The following is a 10023-nucleotide window of genomic DNA, read 5'->3' on the forward strand; positions in this document are numbered from 1 at the left end:
TGGAAAATTAATTTTAACAGATTTGTTTGTTTTTATTACTATGAATCATAAGTAAGAGGTATTTTCTCAGTCAATATTTTTATTTTCCAGAGTTTGATGGTGTTTTCCTGGCTTCCATAATGCTAACCAGCTTGTTGTTGTTCAGTCGCTCAGTTGTGTCCAACTCTCTGCGACCCCATGGACTGCAACATACCAGGCTTCCCTGTCCATCACCAACTCCCGGAGCTTGCTCAAACTCACGTCCATCGAGTCAGTGATGCCATCCAACTATCTCATCCTCTGTCGTCCCTTTCTCCTCCTGCCTTCAATCTTTCCCAGCATCAGGGTCTTTTCCCACAAATTGGCTCTTTGCATTAGGTGGCCAAAGTATTGGAGCTTCAGCTTCAGCACCAGTCCTTCCAATGGATATTCAGGGTTGATTTCCTTTAGGGTTGATTTCTTTCAGGATTGACTGGTTTGATCTCCTTGCAGTCCAGGGGACTCTCAAGAGTCTTCTCCAACACCAGAGTTCAAAAGCATCGGTTCTTTGGCACTTAGCTTTCTTTATGGTCTGACTCTCACATCCATACATGACTCCTGGAAAAACCATAGCTTTGACTACACATATCTTTGTTGGCAAAGTAACGTCTCTGCTTTTTAATATGGTGTCTAGGTTAGCCATAGCTTTTCTTCCAAGAAGCAAGTGCCTTTTAATTTCATGGCTGCAGTCACCATTTGCAGTGATTTTGGAGCCCAAGAAAATAAAGTCTGTCACTGTTTCCATTATTTCCCCATCTATTTGCCATGAAGTGATGGGACTGGATGCCATGATCTTCTTTTTTGAATGTTGAGTTTTAAGCCAGCTTTTTGACTCTCCTCTTTCATTTTCATGAAGAGGTTCTTTAGTTCCTCTTTGCTTTCTACCATAAGGGTGGTGTCATCTGCATATCTGAGGTTATTTATATTTCTCCTGGCAATCTTGATTCCAGCTTGTGCTTCATCCAGCCTGGCATTTTGCATGATGTACTCTGCACATAAGTTAAATAAGCAGGGTGACAATATACAGCCTTGATGTACTCCTTTCCCAATTTGGAACCAGTTCGTTGTTCCATGTCTGGTTCTAACTGTTGCTTCTTGACCTGCCTACAGGTTTCACAGGAAGCAGGTAAGGTGGTCTGGTATTCCCATCTCTAAAAACTTTCCACATTTTGTTGTGATCCACACAGTCAAAGTCTTCGGTGTAGTCAATGAAGCAGATGTTTTTATGGAATTCTTTTGCTTTTTCTATGATCCAACAGATGGTGCCAATTTGATCTCTGGTTCCTCTGCCTTTTCTAAATCCACCTTGAATATCTGGAAGTTCTCAGTTCATGTACTGTTGAAGCCTGGGTTGTAAAATTTTGAGCAGTACTTTGCTGGCACGTGAAATGAGTGCAATTGTGTGGTAGTTTGAACATTCTTTGGCATTGTCTTTCTTTGGGACTGGAATGAAAACTGACCTTTTCCAGTCCTGTGGCCACTGCCGAGTTTTCCACATTTGCTGACATATTGAGCGCAGGACTTTCACAGCATCATCTTTTAGGATTTGAAATAGCTCAACTGGAATTCCATCACCTCCATTAGCTTTGTTCGTAGTGATACTTCCTAAGGCCCACTTGATTCCGAATTCCAGCCAGCTTTAGGTAGTGATCACACCTTTGTGATTATCTGGGTCATGAAGATCTTTTTTGTATAGTTCTTCTGTGTATTCTTGGCACCTCTTCTTAATATCTTCTACTTCCGTTAGGTCCATATTGTTTCTATTCTTTATTGTGCCCATCTTTGCATGAAATATTCACTTGGTATCTCTAATTTTCTTGAAGAGCTCGCTTGTCTTTCCCATTCTATTGTTTTCCTCTATTTCTTTGCATTGTTCACTTAGGAAGGGGACATACATGGCACATGTTCATTTTGACACTGAGAGAAACAAAGTGGAAGCTCTTAATGAGGTGAGAGAAGTGTTTCTTCTCCCACTAACGTCCTTTGTGGTCAAACTTCATTTTCAGAAATAGAACAATATAGGGCTTCCCTGGTGGGGTCCAGTCCTTAAGACTCCACTTCCACTGTAAGGGAAATAGGTTCGATCCTTGGTCCGGGAACTAAGATCCCGCATGTCACATGGTGTGGCCAAACAAAAACATTTAAAAGAAATAGAACAATATAAGGAAGCAGATGGGTATGTTCTAGGCTTTGGGTTTCTCTTTGATACTCCAGAAGACTTCTTACCTCCCTCCCCTTCCTTCCATCCCATCCTGTACCCTGCCCTTCTTCTCCAGGCAAAGAGGTTTTTTTCTTTCCCTTCTAAGAGGTAAATCACGGTCCTGACCATCAAATGAGGAACAGTTCTGTCTCCTTTGGCTGCGTCCATACCCATTCAGTGATGTGGAACTGCAGGGCAAGTGTGGGGGACGTACCATGTGCCTCCCAACAGCTGAGCCCTGGAAGCTGGGATGCGAACACAGCAGAACCAGGAGGAAGGAAGAGCTCCTTCCTCCTCCCCAGCTGCTGACGCCAGAGACCCAGCGGGGAGGGGGTGGAGCTAGCTCCTGGCTCCTCCTCCCGCCAGAGGCCCAGTGGGGAGGGGCGGGGGCGGGGCTGGCTCCTGGCTCCTCCTCCCGCCAGAGGCCCAGTGGGGAGGGGGGGGGCGGGGCTGGCTCCTGGCTCCTCCTCCCGCCAGAGGCCCAGTGGGGAGGGGCGGGGGCGGGGCTGGCTCCTGGCTCCTCCTCCCGCCAAGCTCACTTCCCTTGACCTTCTGACCTTATGATGGCCGTCACACTCAGGAAGCAAGCTGAATGCAGTGCAGATGGCGCTTAAGCCACTCTTTCTTCTGAGAGTTACTTATTCTAGTCAGAAGGCAAGGACAGAGGGAAGGCTTTTTGCTGGTCCCCGGAGCCCCCTTCTGCTCTGGGGCAGCACCTCCCCTGTTCCACAGGGGTTTGGTGAAGGTGCACAGGATTTGCAGCAGTGTGGCTATCTCAGAAGATAGGCTGTATAGATATTCTCATCCCAAACCCTTACAAAGCTCTTGCTTCTCTCTGCCCTCTTTTCACATCCTAATAATAACCAGGGGTCAGGAGTTGTAGAAGAGGTGCTGGGGACATCTTTGTGAAGTTTCTGAGAAAGGTCTGTCCCAAGCATCTTGATATCAGGTACCTTTTTTTTTTTTTTTTTTGGCATCTCAGTCGAAATGGAGGCAGAAGGAGTCTTATTCTGCTATCTCATTTCTTGGGGACTGAATGAGATTCTGTAAGTGAAAACATTTAGCATTTAGGACTGATTCTGAAGCTGAAGCTCCAATACTTTGGCCACCTGATGGGAAGAGCTGACTCATCGGAAAAGACCCTGATACTGGGAAGGATTTAAGGCAGGAGGAGATGGGGATGATAGAGGATGTCATGTTGGATGGCATCATGCACTCAGTGGACATGAGTTTGAGCAAACTCTCAGAGATAGTGAAGTACAGGGAAGCCTGGCATGCTGCAGTCCATGGGGTTACAAAGAGTTGGACCCAGCTGAGCGATTGAACCAGCAACAAGTGAAAACCAAGTGTGAAGAGATCTCTGTCAACTATAAAATTCTGTGCAGATGTCACTTGTTAGGATCACCATTATCTGCCAGTCTGGTAATGGAGTCTTGTTATAGCCACTATCAGGAAATAGTAAAAAACCCTTGCCAGCATGAAAGTGTACATTATGGAAGCAATGTTTAGAGTCCAGGATTATTAGTGAGTGATAATCTTTGGTGTGGGGTAGTTAATTTCCAATCTTATATCAGAGGCAGTGGGCAATGGTGAGTCCTGGGCTGTGACTGTGGGGTGAATACTAATTGCCCTCAACACTGCTGCCTGATTCACACGGGTTGAGGGCAAACAAGAGCACATCAAGTGACTGTCAAACAGTGCTGCGGCTCTCAGAAGCCAAGAGAATTTCAGTCAGCATTTAATAACTAAGGCAATGAGAGGGGTGGAAGGGGGAGTATTCCAGGCATGGTATTGCAGCCTGGTTGTGCAAATGGAAGGGAGAGGGACTACATGAGGGGTGTGTGTGTGTGTGAGATGTGTGTGTGTGTGTGAGATATGTGTGTGCTGTGTGTGTGTGTGTGTGTGTGTGTGTGTCTGTTAGGGCTTCCCAGGTGGCTTAGGAGTAAAGAATCTGCCTGCCAAGCAGGAGAAACTGGTTGGATCCCTTGGGTGGGAAGATCCCCTGAAGAAGGAAATGGCAACCCACTCCAGTATTCTTGCCTGGCAAATCCCATCGACAGAGGAGTTTGGTGGGTTACAATCATGGGGTTGCAAAGAGTCGGACATGATTGAGTGATTGAGCACGACCATGTGTATGTGTTTGGAGAAGGAAATGGCAACCCACTCCAGTATTCTTGCCTAGAGAATCCTGTGGACAGAGGAGCCTGGTGGGTTGCTTTCCACAGGGTTGCACAGAGTTGGACACAACTGAAGCGACTTAGCATGCTTGCATGCATTGGAGAAGGAAATGGCAACCCACTCCAGTGTTCTTGCCTGGAGAATCCCAGGGACAGAGGAGCCTGATGGGCTGCTGTCTATGGGGTCGCACAGAGTCAGACATGACTGAAGCGACTTAGCAGCAGCAGCAGCAGCAGCATGTGTGTGTATGGTGTGGTGTGTGCGGCATGCGGGTTGTGTGTGTATGTGGTATGTAGTGTGATGTGTGTGATGTGTATGTGGTCTGTGTGTGTGGTGTGCGTGTGTGTGTGTGTGTGTGTGCACAAGTTTGTTTACCTGCAGAGGGGGAAAGGTGTCTTCAGAGCACTAATTAGACATTTAAATTGCCCTATAGAAAGCTGATGGGAAGAATGTCTTAAGAGCTAAATTTGAGTTCAGGTTGAGTCACATTGGATTCTTTCAAAACCTATTTCTTATCATAGAGGGAGTCCCTGCATGTGGTGTAAAATGGAGATACTGTGAAAGGCTCACAGAATAGGGGGTGTGGATTTCCATCGCCATCTTGGCTCCTTGAGTTCATACTTGCTGCATCTAGTTCCATCCTTGTCCAGAGCAGGCCTCCCCTCTTATGTTGTAACCAGCCTCCAGGCTCACGTCTTGCATGATCTGGGGCCAGGCAGTGGCTTGGAGATGTCTGTGTCATCGGAATAGATGCCAGGAGTCTCCTCGGGAGGTGGGTGGGGAGGCAGGTGTGGGGTGCTGCTGGGGAGACTTGGGGTGTAGATCAGTGTCACTTTGAGGTGGACATCTCTACGTGACAAGCCACCCTCAGCCATGGGTGGGCCTCACTGTGGGGCAAGGAGAAGAAAGCTCGGCCATTGTCGGCCACCTGACCCTGACAGGTGGGTGCAGTCAGGGTGCTGCTTTCAGAAGCCAAGAGAAATTCAGTCAGCTGACCTCTGTGGGCGGGGCTTGCAGCCTCTCCTTGTCACCCTCTGGATCCCTGGTGGCGCCTTGCATTTTCTCCTTGGCCTGTGGAGCCTTTTCATCCAGTCTTGCTCAGCCTTAAACTTTTGTTCTGTTAGCATATGCCAGAATCTTCCTGCCCGAAATCAATCACTTGCCTCATTTTTCTTGTTCTAGCATGTGCCATTCATGCCAGTGTACCAGCAGAGGGTTTTGTGAGTCTAGTTAGAGGGAGGAACACATGCTGATTAATAAATTTGAAATACCCCATATGGATAATTTAAGAGTGAAAGCCCCTCACAACACCATCCCTTAGTGATGTTTCCATTAGTCATATGTTCTTCCATGTTATTCTCAGCACATAATAACACAGGCAAATAAGACATGTGATTATGTCTGTGTTATTTTCAAAATGGGGTCTTACTACACAGACTCTTCTGCATCATGTCCTTTTCACTTAACACACCTTGGACGTTTCTCTGAATTGTGAGCCGTTAGATCACCCTGAGAATCTCTAGGGGAAGGAGGAGAATTGCGTTTTGGGAAAGCTGCTCAGGCAATTCTGGGAGGTAATCCTTGCAGCCCCGCTGCCGCCCTGTGACCCCCCCGCCCTGTGACCTCCCTCTCACTTGGTGGCCCCCGGGGCTGTGCTTGATGCTGTATCAGCATGCTCACTGCCACTTCTTTTGATTTAAAAAGTGCGCTCTGCGACTTCCCTGGTAGTCCAGTGGTTAAGACTCCATGCTCCCAATGCAGGGGGGCCCAGGTTCAATCCCTGGCTGGGGAACTAGATCCCACATGCTTCAACTAAAGCTCCCACATGTGGCACCCAAGACCCAGCACAACTAAATAAATAAATATTAAAAAGGTGTCCTCTAACCTCTTTCAAAATCTCCCTTCCTGGGATAGTTAGGGAGTTTAAGATGGCATGCACACACTGCTGGGCTCGCTGGGTTGTGGTAGTCGTGAAGAATCCACCTGCCAATGCAGGAGATGTAAGAGTTGAGGGTTTGATCCCTGGGATGGGAAGATCCCCTGGAGGAGGGCATGACAACCCACTCCAGTATTCCTGCCTGGAGAATCCCATGGACAGAGGAGCCTGGCGGACTGCAGTCCATGGCGTCACAAAAAGTTGGACACGGCTGAAGCGAGTGAGCACGCACACATGTACACACTGCTATATTTAAAGTGAGTAATCAGGAATCTACGGTATAGCACAGGGAACGCTGCTCGGGGTTGTGCGGCAGCCTGGATGGGAAGGGAATCTGGGGGAGAATGGATACATGTATGTAGGCTGAGTCCCTCTGCTGTCCACCGGAAACTATCACAACATTGTTAATCGGCTGTACTGCAGTACAAAAGAAAAAGTTCAGAAAAAAATCCTCCTTGCTCCCTCCCTTCCTTCTCTTTCTCTCCCTCTCTGCCTCACTCCTTCGTCCTCATTTATTTCTCTCTAATAAAAAAGCCACCGAATATAAAGAATATTATTAATGTGGAAAAGAACCACAGACCGTCAGTTCTCTACCTTCCCTTTCCTGTGAACAGAACCCTAACGGAGCTTGGATCACCCCGAGGGAGAAGGCGCGTTACAGATGCCCGCCGTGGCCGCCGGACTGCGGAGAAGCCTGCAGCCGGGGGAGGGGGCAGTGCGGGGGGAGGGGGCTCTGCAGGGACCCTCCGGATGCAGCCGAGGCTTCTCTGGTTCCTCGGAAAATAGCCTGTCTCTCCTGCCGCTGCTATTAAATCTCTCACAAGATGCTTCTGTGCTTCTCTGTAAAAGCATAGAAGGAAAGCAGCTCTGGTTTGCCCGTGGTTTCACCGCAACACGAACCGGGCTGGTGGGAGGGGCGCTGCGCTCATACGCGGCTTTTCCGTCCTCCGCCGGTGTCGGTTGCCTGATGGCTGGTGTTCTTGCCTTTAATCAGCCTTATAGGTGTGGGTTGGGCGTATGCCTGTAACTCAATGCAGCCTCCTCCGCGACAGAGCCTCTGTTAGAATCCTCACCGTCAGGGGCACCATTACAGTTTCAGCTGTTCCCAGAAACCAGGGGCCTAGTTCAGCAAATCTCTCTCTAACATCAATATTCTGTCTCTGTCTGATCAATAAGGAAACATTTTTGACAAGTCTGATGTTTGGTTTTGAGGAGGAAAATGGCCTGCTTGAGCTGGGAGGGGAAAGATTTATGTGCTGCTGCAAGAAGACCTTGGTTTTCACCCTGAGCTTGTGGAAGGAGGTTTTAGGGGAATGGGCACTTGGCTTCTTTTGCCTCTATGACAACTTCTGTCTACAGGGCTTTTTTTCTTAAGTGCAAATACCAAGGTTAGTAGCAAGCATCACAAACCATAACACCGGCAATCACAAAGAAGAGAAAAGAAGATTGCTGGAAGAGTAGATGACATCCTCTGATTTTCTTAGGAATAAGGAACGTGGTTATATTACAAGGTGTCAGAAGGAGTTATTCTGACCCTTGAATGGAATTTCCATTCAGGAGAAGGTTAATTTCTTTCTTACACCCCCTCTGTCTAGTGTTTTATTTTGTTACTTTCCTTTTCATCTTACCAATAAGGAATGTGAGGTACTGACAGGCTTGGTAAGTCTCAAGGAGCAAGTAGTATTTGAAACCTTTGTTCTACTGTGTATTATGATAGAGTCTCTGTTAGTCTCAATTTTCCTGTTCCTGCTGGTCTTGAGATCGGAAGATATTGAAGACGTCCAGGAGAGTTTCAGCACAGAGGCAGGAGATCCACAGAGACTTGGGAGTGCCACGTCGCTGAGGTAGTTTGGCCTCACCCTACCCTTACCTGGTGGTTCTTGGTACAAAGAACTCAGGTGTGATGCCCTGGATCAGCCACTGTACATCCTGTTCTCTAGGTGCTTGGGATGCAGGAGAACACACCATGGTCAGATAGAATCTTAATTGTGGGCTTCCAATTAAATGGGATGTACCCACGGTGTTGTTTTCACTCCCAGAAGACATAGAAGGGAATCTGGGACGAATCTGTCTGCTGCTTACAAGTCTATACTTCTGAGAGGTTTAGAGAAAGAGCATTCCCTCTGGGGGCCAGACCAATTCCAACTCTGAGGCAGATATATTTAAATGATTGACTGGGAGCGTGGATACCTATTCAGGGCCTGAAAAAAGAAAGCCAGGGCTTAACAACTAAGAAACTAACTGAAGCTTGTTAGAAATCAATGCGTTAAATGGAATTGAGCTGGTAGATGAAGCCTCAGCCAATCAGGGCATGTGGTTTGGGCGGCTTTGTTTATCAGCTCTGAGTCTAGCTTTGTTCAGTGATAATCTGATAGCAGTTCTGCAGGCTGGTTGGCTGGGGAGGCTCTCTTCTACAATGAGAAGATAATCAATCATGTTACTGGCTTTTGTCTTGGTGAAAGTATTTAGATTTCAACCAGGTGGTAAGCTGCCTCAAGGCCACCTGCTTGACTGAAAAATAAAGCATCGGTCTCCCTTTGGAAGGAGAGGGGAGGAAGTACTGACTTGTGTGATAATTTTAGGTGGATGATTAAATTTGGCCTCTTAGGCTCCAGCTGAAAATTCAATTCAGATGACTGGTTTTTCTTTTCATACACCGTTGAGCAATCCTGTGTACTGCCATGGCTAATATTCCTGGTGCTGATTTTCCCTTCACTTTAACAAAGCACAGGATCCCTGGCCCACTCTCTATTTCACGTGCCTCCTGGCTACCAGAGCAAAATGAAGAAAAGCGCTCTTTTTGTGTAAGTTAAGAATAAGACTCTTATGCGGGCAAGCTCAGAGAGGCTCTCCAAGGAGCAGAACTGCTCTGTAGGAGAAATCAGAACAGTGATGATTCATAAAATATGCCAGTCTCCTCTAGTGTATTTCACCTCTACAGGGCAACTGGTTGTGCGTCTGGCACCACTTGACTGAAACATCACAATCTCAGATGCCAGAGGAGCAAACGGGTTCCATGTGTTTGAGCTGGCCCCAGATTGTAGTGGTGATATTTTTTTTTTCCATTTATTTTTATTAGTTGGAGGCTAATTACTTTACATCATTGCAGTGGTTTTTGTCATACACTGAAATGAATTAGCCGTGGATTTACATGTATTCCCCATCCCGGTCCCTGTAGTGGTGATCTTGACTCCCTCATTCCTCACAGGAAATCCATCAGCAAATCCTGCCATTCTAGCTCCGTAACATTTCTCTGAAATTTCTATTTCTCTGCTTCTTCTCTAAGTACCACCCAGTAAAAGCCTCCATTATCCCTTACCTGGTCCCTGCTGTCACCTTGTAAGCTATTCCCTTGCATTCATTTTTGCCTTCCAAAATTCACTCCTCTCACAACAGCTAGAGCACCTTAAAAAAAAAAAAATTGGTCACGAATCCCTCTTTCTTGGAAACCTCTAATAGCTGCCCATGATAGTTAGTGTCAAATGAAGCTTTCCAACGAAGTCCTCAGGACCTTATGAAATCTGGCCTCTGCCTGCCTGTCTGAGCTCATCTTACATCTGTCTTCCTCTCCTTCACCCTGCTTTTGCTGTGTCTGGAAAACTTCAAGTTCCCTTCCACCTTAGGGCCTTTGCATTTAGGAGTTCTCTGTGTCCAGACTGTTTTTCCTCTAACCAAGGTCTTCCCAGGACGT

At 47.1% G+C, this 10023-nt stretch overlaps 1 non-coding gene across 1 annotated transcript; it reads left to right on the forward strand.

Moving 5' to 3' along the window:
• Positions 1 to 6114: 6114 nt before the first annotated feature.
• Positions 6115 to 6188, forward strand: TRNAW-CCA (transfer RNA tryptophan (anticodon CCA)). The gene has a single exon. It is a non-coding gene; the product is annotated as a tRNA-Trp (tRNA).
• The last annotated feature ends 3835 nt before the right edge of the window (positions 6189 to 10023 follow it).

Source organism: Odocoileus virginianus, chromosome 12 (genome assembly GCF_023699985.2).
Source record: "Odocoileus virginianus isolate 20LAN1187 ecotype Illinois chromosome 12, Ovbor_1.2, whole genome shotgun sequence".
Lineage (NCBI taxonomy): Eukaryota > Metazoa > Chordata > Mammalia > Artiodactyla > Cervidae > Odocoileus > Odocoileus virginianus.